This window comes from Tachypleus tridentatus, chromosome 1, assembly GCF_004210375.1.
Source record: "Tachypleus tridentatus isolate NWPU-2018 chromosome 1, ASM421037v1, whole genome shotgun sequence".
Taxonomy (NCBI): domain Eukaryota; kingdom Metazoa; phylum Arthropoda; class Merostomata; order Xiphosura; family Limulidae; genus Tachypleus; species Tachypleus tridentatus.
The window spans coordinates 165490173-165502788 of NC_134825.1; the positions used below are offsets into that span (position 1 = coordinate 165490173).

Here is a 12616-nt window from a genome sequence, read left to right on the forward strand (position 1 = left end):
TTTTTCAAACGGACCAGGATTTACCACTCTAATACACAATGCCTACAAGAAAGCGTAGCGTAAATGGCATCGGTGAAAAGGATGGAATAAGGAAAACTCAAGGGAAACACGCGAAAACTATCGCAAGTTGTAACAATGCCTACCTAAAGACTGTTGCAGAATTCCTGGTATAAAAAATACATAAACGTATGTATTCATATACAATTGTGGCTAGGTGGTTAGAGCGCTCGACTCATAATTCGCGGGTTCCAATCCCCTGTCACACCAAACATGCTCGCCTTGGAGATTATCTTTTGGAATTATAAATATCCTGAGGGGAGGGGTTCGGGGCACCCGTTTGTTTCGACCCTCCAGTGGCACAGCGGCATGTGTGCAAACGCACACTGCTACAAACCGGGTTTCAATACCCGTGATGGGCAGAACACAGATAGCCCATTGTATATCCTTATGCTTAATTCCAAACAAAAAGGCCCGGCATGGCCAGGTGTTTAGGGCACTCAACTCATAATCTGTGGGTCGGGGGTTCTAATCTCCATCATACCAAACATGCTCGCCCTTTCAGTCGTGTGGATGCTAAAATGTTACGGTCAATCCCACTATTAATTGGTAAAAGAGTAGCCCAAGAGTGGGCAGTGGGTGGTGATGACTAGCTGCCTTTCCTCTAGTCTTTACTACTAAATTAGGAATGGCTTGTGCAATTCAAAAACAAACAAACATATAGAATTGCTTATATATTGAAAAATATAACTTTTAAAAACTTTTTTTTGACACAAGCCATTATTAAACTGATAGACAAAACTTATGTGTAACGAGATACCCAAAGAGAAACGGGGATTTCTGATAAAATAATTTTTTATATTTTGTATAAATCACACCAATAAACTCTAAACTGTGAAGAAATCTTTGCAACTGTTCCCAAAAACGTACTCGGAACGTGTAATGTATTTTCAGTCAGGACTTAAATATATTTATTCTCAATTTATCTAATATTCTAACATAACACGTTAACCATGTTTCGTGAGAAACCGAACGCATTATACGAATCATGTTTCTCCTGCTATATTATGTTGCAAAATTCCAAAATCGTCTTGCAAATTATGCTCGGTTCTTTGTAAAAGAAAAAATATATAAACTAAGAATCATATATAATGATTTTTATTGTTAAAATAAAAAGCCAAAGAGTTGGCGGTGGGTGGTGTTGACTTGCTGTCTTTCCACCAGTCTAAAGTAGGGACATCTGGTGCAAATTTGTGGAAATTAACAAATAAACAAAACAATTATTTTTGTTTACACCTACAAATGTCCCTCTATATAAAGTTACAATGTTTGTATATCAGACAGGCTGTTGTAATGTATCATAGAGCACAATTGTTAAACTTGCCTTTCCTTCGTCTTCGACTTGACGATCGACGCTTATTAGTTCGTTTGCCTGAAAAAAACAAAACCAAAACCAAATTTGTATTTTATAGAGTACAGTAATCTCTATTAATATCTTAAATATATATTGACTGGCCAATTTATAACCTCCTCCCCTTTTGAGAAACACCCGATATATTTGTGAAATAAAGTCGACATACGATATGCCAAATGGTTATCATTCAGCAAAACAATATATGATTTCTAATTGAATATTAAAAAGTACTGTGCGTGTTGTTCTAAGGTTCACAGAAGTTTTTATGTTGTTTGTAAATAATCTTAGTTCTCGTAGCTCATCTGGTGGTAAACCTGATGAAACGTTCTAAAGTTTTACTTTGTACAACCAATAAAAAAACAAAAAAACTTGTATGAATAAGGAAGATGTCTCTAACTTTTAAAAAGGCTTGTGGTGAATGTCAACCTAGCAAGAATTTTGCTATCAAGACCTATTATCTCAGAGAGCTATTTAACGTAATTGGCTACAAGAACCTATCAACTTTTGTAACCCAAAGGGGGGGGGTGTTATAATATAACAGTCAATCTCACCATTCGTTGGTAAAATAGTAGCCCGAGAGTTGGCGTTTGGTGGTAATGACTAGCTGCCTTTCCTCTAGTCTTACACTGCTAAATTACGGAGGGCTAGCGCAGATAGCTCTCGTGTAGCTTTGAGGAGGGCTAGCGCAGATAGCTCTCGTGTAGCTTTACGGAGGGCTAGCGCAGATAGCTCTCGTGTAGCTTTGCGTGAAATTCAAAAGAAACCAAAGACCTGCTTCACTTATTCTGACATTGCAACATGGCGGATGTTATGCGTACATGCATAGCGTCTCTAATGTAGTACATTTCAAATTGTTTCTAAAAATGGTCCTGTAGCAACCGTTCAATGTTACCGCCATGTCTGTTATTACCACCGTTTCCATGACTGCGTTCACAATAATATTGAATATTGCAGAGTTTACATGAACCTCTGCCGTTATGGTAACCGTCTATTAATTGAATAATGAACCTGTTTTCAGAATTTCCGCTTAAACCATATACGTCATTGCAATATGGGTTCACGAACATTTACATGCGACAACCATTTGCACGATTAAAAGAATTCACAGATCTGAAAATGTAGTAGTCTGATGAAGTGTTATTGGTATGGTATCTCATCCCTCCTACTTTTACCTAAATTCAATGTGTGTAGCATACCAAATACGTAAAATACCACTAAATACTTTAAAGTAAAATGTTAGAATACACACCTAAATATTAATATATTTTTACTTAAGCTCTAAAAGGTCTCAAGGCATCATACAACACTGAATACTTTAAAGTAAAATGTTAGAATACACACCTAAATATTAATATATTTTTACTTTAGCTCTAAAAGGTCTCAAGGCATCATACAACACTGAATACTTTAATGAGAATCCACCATTGTGGAGTTGCATGATGACCGTGTTTTCGTAAGACTTCGTATTTGTGCTTTTCCTATAATCCTGTAATTACTGCTGAGCACGAAACGCGTCATTTCTCACAGCGCCTTTTCTTGGTTACTGGAAATCACTGGAACGGGAGAAGTCTCCATGGAACATTTAACTTTATTAATAATATTATGCTTTACGTGTATTGACCCGCGTTTGGTGGCAACCGAAACACTCTTTTGTATATGAACGCGTTATCTCAGGTCCGTATCGTGGTGCGGTTCCGTTTTAGTTGGTCCACTTGTGACATTATGGACACTGCTTTAATGTCTGAATTAGCGTTGTTGTTGTTTTTTTTTACTTCAACGCATTAATCTGTTCCTAGCTATGATTTGATACAAACACCATCCAGAATTTATCTCGGCCAATCAGGAGCCCCGGTCTGAATCCAAACAAACAAGTATTAGAATATTCTCTGAGGAATAGAAGAGATATATATACTTATTTACACTTGAAACTACTCCGCACGAGCAATGGTGTGACTAAATGAATCCACTAATTAACACGTGCCGTCTCAATTTTAAATGTAATTTATTATTCTGTCAAGTACGTCCAATAGCAAGTGTCACGCGTGAATCAATAAGACCACATGATGAGGATTTTATCGTCTACTTTGCTATTTTAAAATGTGCACAAGTTAGTTTGAACACTTGAAGATTATTGGTAATGAGAGCTTGTTTGGTTTTTGAAATACGCGCAAAGCAGCACAGCTGCTATCTGCGATAGCCGTCCCTAATTAAGCAGTGTAAGACTACAGGGAAGGCGGCGAGTCATCACCACCCACAGCCAACTCTTGGGCTACTTGTTTAGTAAGATTAACCATGGCATTATAACGCCCCCGCAGCTAAAAGGGCGAGCATATTTGGTATGACGGGGATTCGAACCCAAGACCCTGACATTACGAGTCCAACACCTTAACCATCGGACCATGCTGGGCCATTGCAACGAGAAAATGGTCACTAAAAGCTGTTTAATCCTATACTGGTCTAGTTATATGAAAGAGAAAATATTATTGATCCAAACAAAATTTTGTTTTATAGAATATATAATACTCAAAGAACCAAACTGAAGTACTTAAAGTTCACATTTCGAACATTTGTAAAGTGTGCATAACCTCTGAATTTCATGTAGTCAAAAGAAATATCGGTATGCGGCATGCATGGCAACATAATGTAATTTATGTGATTTTGACAAACCTGTTTATCCACTCAGTTCTTTTCGTGTTCAAATCAATGTTTTATGTTTCGATGAGTAATAACAAGAGTCTGTGTAATACAACGTGCATAACTAACAAGATTCTTCGTTACACGACGTGCGTAACAAGTCTACACAGCACGACGTGTGTAACAAAGAGTCTACGTAACACGAGGTGCGTTCAAAAAGAAAATGCACTTTTTATTGACAAGTTGTATTGAATTACAGGTTAGTTTGGTTGAGTTTTATTGTTGGTCAGCGTAAAGCTCCACTCTATGCTCTGCCACCACGGATTGCAAAACGCTGGGGCCTGGCATGGCCAAGCGTGTTAAGGCGTTCGACTCGTAATCAGAGGGTCGCGGGTTCGAATCCCGATCGCACCAAACATGCTCGCCCTTACAGCCGTGGGGGCGTTATAATGTGACGGTCAATCCCACTATTCGTTGGTAAAGAGTAGCCCAAGAGTTGGCGGTGGATGGTGATGACTAGCTGCCTTCCCTCTAGTCTTACACTGCTAAATTAGGGACGGCTAGCGCAGATAGTCCTCGAGTAGCTTTGCGCGAAATTCAAAACAAACAAACAAGCAAAACGCTGTTTCTAGCGTTATAAGTCCGCAGCATACCAACGTGCCACTAGGGCGTTCGCACAAGTTGTGTTAATAGTAATAGGGCGCTAGACCAAAATCAAAGGGTAAATTCATATCCTAATTTCTTAAGCGTATTCGATATATGACATACGTAGGGAGGTGTTATGATATTCCAGAAGAACAATCTTTCGCAGTGGTCCGCTAGTGTCCTATTAACATGACCACTTGTCCGTTTCACTTTATTCTTACCTCTTATCATTTTCATAAAAATTAAAGTTTCTCATCTCGCATGTTTACAAATGTTACAATGCTGACACTATAAGACCATCAGGTCATTTAGTATGAACGTCGTCACAGGTACCATAAAAGTAATTTTGTTCACGCTTTCCACACTCTTTGTGCCACAGTTTGTTTGAAGACCACAGTATTGTTCTTTCTAAGACATCATATAGATGAAAAACGAATTACAATGTCTATTCTTATAGATTACATTAGAAATCCTTTATCCTCGTTAAGCCACCAGAGGAACATGGAAGTTTCCTATAAGTTTAGCAATAAGTTTATCTTGAATGTTTACCTAGACGGGATTTTTCTAAAGATTAAATTGGGTAAAAGAAGCCTATAGAATAATTAAAGGAAAGACCACAGTTTCTACATCCGAAAATTCGGATCCTAATGAAAGTAAAACTTAGATCTGGCTAAGAGAGTTTATTCTCTATCTGGAAAATTCAGAAAGTTTAAACAGCACATTTACCTATCTGAAAAATGACCGCGAAGACAGAAGATATTACTGTCTTTGTTCAGTAACTAAACAAGAAGAATCTATTGTTTAAAATTAATCGAAAAGTTAATTTGATTTCAATATGTTTAACATTTTATTCATAAGCCTCTATGAGATTACTTTCCTTTATGGTTGAAATATTTTACTAGATGTGGAAGTCGCACGAAACACAGTAGTCTGGTATAGGCACTTTCAGATAATTATTATTAAGACATCGTATTCGTTTAGTTTTTATTACTACAGGTTGATGAACTTTACTCATGTTACCACAGTTTGGTTGCATGTTTTTGACGGAAGTTCCCTGTACGTGTTTTCCGTTGTCATCCACACACCAGCAATAGCCTGTTGTTCGATGACACTGGACTTCCATGTAGGAACCGTCCTCCTCACACTCGGGAATGGTCACCCTGCGGTTGCCCTCCGCAGCCTGGGCTAATGCTAATCTCCGAACATCAAAGCAGTTCGGCGATCCTACAACAAAATAACAACACGAGGCAATGGACTGAAACCAAGCGAGAAAAATAAATAAACAAATAGCAATTGTGTAATTATCCGAAGATGTTATGTTGTGTAACCTGTCGTTTCAAGATGTTAAGCCTATCGACAAATTAAAAAAAGTCGTTTGAGTTACTACTTCTTCTTCGGCAGGATTTAGACCTGAGGGAATCACGTTCGTTGATCTCTTCCATATTTGAGTTACAATAAAATATTTTGTTTGTTTGAACTTCGTGCAAAGCCTATACGGAAGCCATCAGCGCTAGTTGTCCCTAATTGACTATGGGAAGAGCAAGTAGTCAATACCACCCTCCGTCAACTCTTGGAATACTTTTCACTTTTACCAATAAATAATGGGATTGAAAGGGCGCGCATGCTCGATGACGGAACTCAATCCTGCCAGCAGCCAATTTTGAATTGTGCATCCTAACAATCGGGCAAAGTTGAAACCCAGAAGAGGTTTAGTTTGTTTGGAATTTCGCGTAAAACTACACAAGGACTATCTGCGCTAACCGTTCCTAATTTAGCAGTGTAACACTAGAGGGAAGGCAGCTAGTCATCACCACCAACTCTTGGGCTACTCTTTTACCAACGAATAGTGGGATTGACTGTAACATTATAACGTCCCCACGGCTGAAAGACCCTCATATTACGAGTCGAGCGCCTTAACCACCTGGCCATGCCGGGCCTCTATGTAACTTTGGACTTAAAATGAAAGATTAACTCTGGCAACATGTTCGAATGCTCTTCAGTTCAATTGTTTTCGTGCTTCTCAGTTCATCACCCTCTAACACACTCACATATAAATCGAATTAACTAAACACGTACTTTAAACTCTTAAGCTTTTAAGCTCTCTAAAGTGAAGCAAAACTAAGACATAATTGTTTACCCAGTGTAAAATTCTTCGATTTAAAACTACACGCAAGAAAACAATAAAACTGTGCTTTCGAAAGAAAGAAAAATATTTATGATGTCCTGTTTCACTCAGTTCATTTTAACTTCTAAAGCGACTCACATTTCAACACACACACACCCCGAAAAAGAAAATAGAAAAATATAACCCTTTGTTGGTTTATATAAAACACTCAAATTTTTTAAAGTTTAAAACGATAAACTGGCCTGTTTTCTAAACTTAGTTCGTGAAATTTGGGTCATTTCAAAAGACATATATTTAATTCTCCTTGCAAATTAGACATACTAGTATATATATATCCAAAATATTTAGCTCTGTAATTATTTATCACAACTTTAAATATCATATCAGAAATGCAATCTGTGTTGTTTATATTATGTAATTAAAATCACATAACTGAAATATTTAATCACTACGGGTTGTAACCCTTGTAATAAACTGTCACTTAAGATTTGAGCTGTGTCCTTAAAACTGCATTTTTTTTCCAGTTAAGATTTTAAAAAACACAAACACACAAGCGTAGTTCTGTTTTTTACATGTTGAGCATAGATGTTTTTACGTGTCAAGCTGACAAAGTTATTCTATGGACGTAATCAGACAAAGAAGGTTGAATCACACACAGGATCATAATTTGTAGTTGAGTGTCTCAAGAGTTAAAAAAAAAATGGTATCGTATCTAAATTTGCCTGGAAGTTAATTACCCTTGAGGCAGGCACGTTTCCAGAGGTCACGTCAGAAGTCAAAGCCCTTAATTAATATAGTGGTATGTGGAAACTTAAGGAAGGTCTCTAATTCTTGTACAATAAATAATAACGACCTTCAGAGGGACGAGAAACTGAACCTGCGAGTTTACTGATACACAAGTTTCTTTATATCCTATATTACAAAATAACACGATTTTGAAAATAATAACTTAGTTTGCTTGAAAATGTACGTACTGGATTCATAAGGACGACTTCTTTAATACGTGCCTTACGTAAATTCAACTACTAACTGACACACAGACTCGTTGCTAACCGCTAGGTGGCACTTGTGTAAGTCAAAAATATGGGTCAACTACAATATGAATATTGTGGTTGAGCATGTATTTAATTATATGTCAAATCAAAAAGAACCATCGGGTTGAAAAAAAAACACAATCCTAAGGTTATGCAAAGTAAAATCAGTAATTAATATTAAACACGCCCCAGATCAGTGCTTACATAACTGCAAGTGAGCACTCGCTAAACAATGCACCCTCGTTTGTAGATTTCTTATATCCTGAATATTATATTTTGGAATTATAATTATCCTGAGAAGAGAGACTCGGGGGACCCGTTTGTTTCGGCCCTCCAGTGAAACAGCGGCATGTCTACTGACTGACACCCCTATAAACCGGCTTTCGATGCCATTATTGGGCAGAGCACAGACAGCCTATTGTGTTGCCTTATGCTTAATTCTAAACAAACAAAAAAGGCCCAACATGGTCAGGTGTTTAGGACACTCGACTCATAATTTAAGGGTCGGGGGTTCGAATCCCCTCACACCAAACATGCTTGCCCTTTCAGTCGTGGAAGCGTTATAATGTGACGGTCAATCCCACTATTGTTTGGTAAAAGAACAGCCCAAGAGTTGACGGCGAGTGGTGATGAATAGCTGCCTTCCCTCTAGTCTTTACTGCTAAATTAGGGACAGCTAGCGCAAATAACCTTCATGTAACTTTACGCGAAATTCAAAACAAACAAAAACGTTTGTTTCGGGACTTTGGAGCAAATACATTCATTGCATACATCCACACAACGACCCATCCTCAACATTAAATGGCTCCAGATACATAGGGTGTAGATGGTACTTCAGTTAACATCACACTAAAGGGTGAATTTAGTGGACAGTTCCAACAGTATCTTGTTATGTTTAAGAAATTAGTTTTCTCCTTCACGAATTAGAATTTTCCAACCGGGATAAAATATTAATAAGTATTCATGCTTCAATATACGACTTTTTTCTTAATAAAACGCAGCCATAGATGTGATTATGCAACGTCACATTGCATCTTTAATCGAATTTAGTGCATAAACTACAATCTGAAACACACGGGACTAAACCAACAGAACCAACGTCGGTTACTGCTGTTTCTCGAACTTTAAGAAAGAAGTGCTGTATACTGAGGATGCTTCTTGCATATTACTTCGACTAAAAATGTAGTTCATTGCATCTTTGTTTGTCTTAGTGCAAATTAGGCTATTTAAACCTTATCCGCCGCTGAATTAGAGCCTCTAATTTTAGCGTTACAATACCTTCAACATACAGCTCAACCAACGGGGACATAACAGTATTAACGGGTGACTACTACAACTAAAAAGCAGTTACTACGATTAGCCCCTTAGTAGCACAGCGGCAAGGCTACTGACTCACATCCCTATAAACCAGCTTTCGATACCCTTAGTGGGTAGAGCACAGACAGCCCATTGTGTAGCTTTGTGCTTAATTAAAAAAAAACAAATACTACAAGTATGCTACTTATTGTTAAAACATTCTGATATTCTTTATGCTATTCACGTACACCAGGTTTGTTATCGTTCTAATTATAACAAAACGGTTTGCTTTTATTTGACGGTCAGGGCAAAATACAATAAACCATGTTTTTGGTGAGAGAATAGGAATTACAAAGTTCAGAAGATACACATTGTCAGTTATTTGACCTTACACACTTCAACACACGATAACACTCGAACAACGACACACGCTTACCCCCAACGCTTATATTTTTGAACAATTTATTTTTATTTATCACACAAAATAAAGATATATTTTAGGTGTACATTACCTGTTAATTCCAGATTAATTATAAAGCACGCTTGATTATTTTAAAGTAACTGATCCTATAGGTTGTTCTAATTCATTACGATTTGTTTAAAACGTTCTGTTTCAACGACCGAGATTATTAGAAAACGTATCAAAGAGTCATAATTCGGTTTAAACTGTTACCGTTTAAGAGTGCACGCAGAATCCTCTACGCATACTAACCAGAACATTTTCCCTCATTTTTCACTTTAACGGGATATCCCTCACATTTTGCCCGCTCTATCTCACAAGGTGACCGGTAAGTCCGCCCGTCTGTACCACACACTAAAGAAGGCTCCTCATCTTCGCAGGATAAGTCACATTTTGGGTTTTTATCATCAGGCTGAAGAGGAAGCTGTATAATTAAATAATAATTACAACCATGATTAATTAATAATTAATAATTCATGGTAAGAAAGAAATACCTTTGAAAGTTTGAAAATCGTTCACTATACGATAGCAATAACTAAAATAAAATCATCAGTAACAGTCTATGAAATCCTATTCTAATAATTTCGGTCATAAAATTGGTTAAATTAGCAATGTGGTTGATTGAAAGTTCGCTTATTTGTAGGAGAATATAAACATATTTATGGGAAAAAAATGTTTTATTACTTGTGATAGTTGATCTGCCTGTTGAATACTATTTTTACAAATACAAATCTGTAACTAAATTGAGAAAACACTTTTACTGTCCCCAAGTGGGACAGCAGTAAGTCTTCGGACTTGCAAAGCTAAAATCGGGGGTTCGATTCTCCTCGGTGGGCACAGCAGATAGCCCGATGTGGCTTTACTATAAAAAAAACACAAACACACTATCTTCAATAAAAGAAACAAGCTTCTGGGTACGAAGCTGATTCAGTAAATATGTAAAGTTGTTGGTATGATGTAGTTCTATCACACTGATACAACAATATATTTTAACACCAAAAATACACACACACACATTATAGTTATAATATTAAATAAATGAAATAATTTAGTATCATGTTCAATATTTAATATTGTACTTTTTCACTTATGGTACTTATAAAAAAAACAAAAACTTGCTTTGACCACTCAGTCTTAAGAATTACAAATCAATAAAACGTAACACCTACCAGATTTCTTCCCTTGATTTGTTAAAATATATTCCCAAAGCATATATTCTAACAAACTATAGTTTGACAGAAACCACATGGAAAAGGAAATCACAAGTCGGTTATCTTTGTTTTTATCTTGATGTTCATGAATTGAAATGGATCAAAAACGAAAGTTTTTTTTTAATTTGTACTCTTTTTTACGATAAATTATACTCTCAGATATGATCATTTCAAACGTTTAGAATTTAGATTTTTTATGCCTTCTTATACCTCTATGCACAACTTAATATCTAAACTTTTGTACTTAAAACAAAAATCAACTAAACTAACTAATTTAACACATCACGCCTTTTAAAAACAGTCATTAATGAATACTTACATTAGAGCAAAGCTACACGAGCACTATCTGCGCTAGCTGTCCCTAATTTAGCAGTGTAAAACTAGAGGGAAGGCAGCTAGTCACCACCATCCACCGCCAACTCTTGGGTTACTCTTTTACCAACGAATAGTGGGATTAATCGTTACATTATAACGCCTCCACGGCTGAAAGGGCGAGCATGTTTGATGCGACGGGGATTCGAACCCGCGACCCTCAGATTACGAGTCGAACACCTTAACCCACCTGGCCCCATGGCGGGCTCTTAGTGTTCTTTACATATTTCTATTCTGATACAAAGATGTTCCACTTACAGTACATTTTTTTTATTATTTTAGAGATTTTTCTTCTATCATTAATTAGTTAAGAAAATTTTCCTTGTGTTTTGTGAATGCAAAATAATCTTATTATTATAATGGACTTAGCGCGTATGTCACCATCCATGTATGTAGCCAAAACTCCCGGGCCATCTATTTAATTGGCATCGCAAACAAAAATCCACAAGAAAATTCACACTAAATATTCGAGATTCACACAGTGATAAAAGTAATGTTGGTATGTACGACAGCTATTTCTTTATAATAGAACACAATTGTAAACAACGGCACTCTTCCCACAACAAAAACATGACTTTCACTGCGACTATCATGAAGATTTGATGATATATTCATTGATATAATTTTTAACGTGTTAATGAGAAACTACAGTTTGAAAAACTACTATTTATTTCAATAAAGAATAGCACTTTGATACATAAAAAACATCACAGTTTATATCAGTTAAATTTATTAAAACGTTTAGCTCTGCACACTGAATTATTTTGATACAATGAGTTGTGGGTGGATGGGTGGGTTTCGCGTTAATGGCGCAAAGCAACTAAGCTGTGTGCGCCAAGTGAGTTGTTTATAACAATCCGAAACGTTTTCCAGTGAATTACTTTCCAGAAAAAAAAAAAAAGTTCACTTTTTCAGAATTTTTTCCCAGTAAGGTTTGAATACTACGATTAGTATTTATTAGCACAAACAACCGTCCATAGGGGGCGTTTCTGCTTGTATAAAATAATAGCAAAATCAAAGTTTTGTTTGTTTTTTTGGAATTTCGCACAAAGCTACTCGAGGGCTATCTGTGCTAGCCGTCCCTAATTTAGCAGTGTAAGACTAGAGAGAAGGCAGCTAGTCATCACCACCCACCGCCAACTCTTGGGCTACTCTTTTACCAACGAATAGTGGGATTCACCGTAACATTATACGCCCCCACGGCTGGGAGGGCGAGCAGCTCGAACCCGCGACCCTCGGATTACGAGTCGCACGCCTTACGCGCTTGGCCATGCCAGGCCCTCAAAATCAAACAACTATCACTTTTTTTCTTCTACAATATTGTTTAATTAAGAAATACCTAAGTCAAGAAGAAATACATACGTGTTGCGTGTGTGGGTCAACATTTCTTCTCTGAAATACCTCTTATATCTGGGAATGTTTAGTCAA

At 36.9% G+C, this 12616-nt stretch overlaps 1 pseudogene across 1 annotated transcript in view; it reads right to left on the reverse strand.

The window, feature by feature from the left end:
* The window catches only part of LOC143233418 (SPARC-related modular calcium-binding protein 1-like), a 91893-nt pseudogene that overhangs the window by 56220 nt on the left and 23057 nt on the right, over nucleotides 1–12616 (reverse strand). The window contains exons 2-4 of the transcript XR_013018130.1: nucleotides 9858–10029; nucleotides 5711–5914; nucleotides 1382–1429 (exon numbers count right to left, since the gene is read on the reverse strand). The product of XR_013018130.1 is annotated as an SPARC-related modular calcium-binding protein 1-like (transcript). The remainder of the gene's footprint in view (nucleotides 1–1381; nucleotides 1430–5710; nucleotides 5915–9857; nucleotides 10030–12616) is intronic.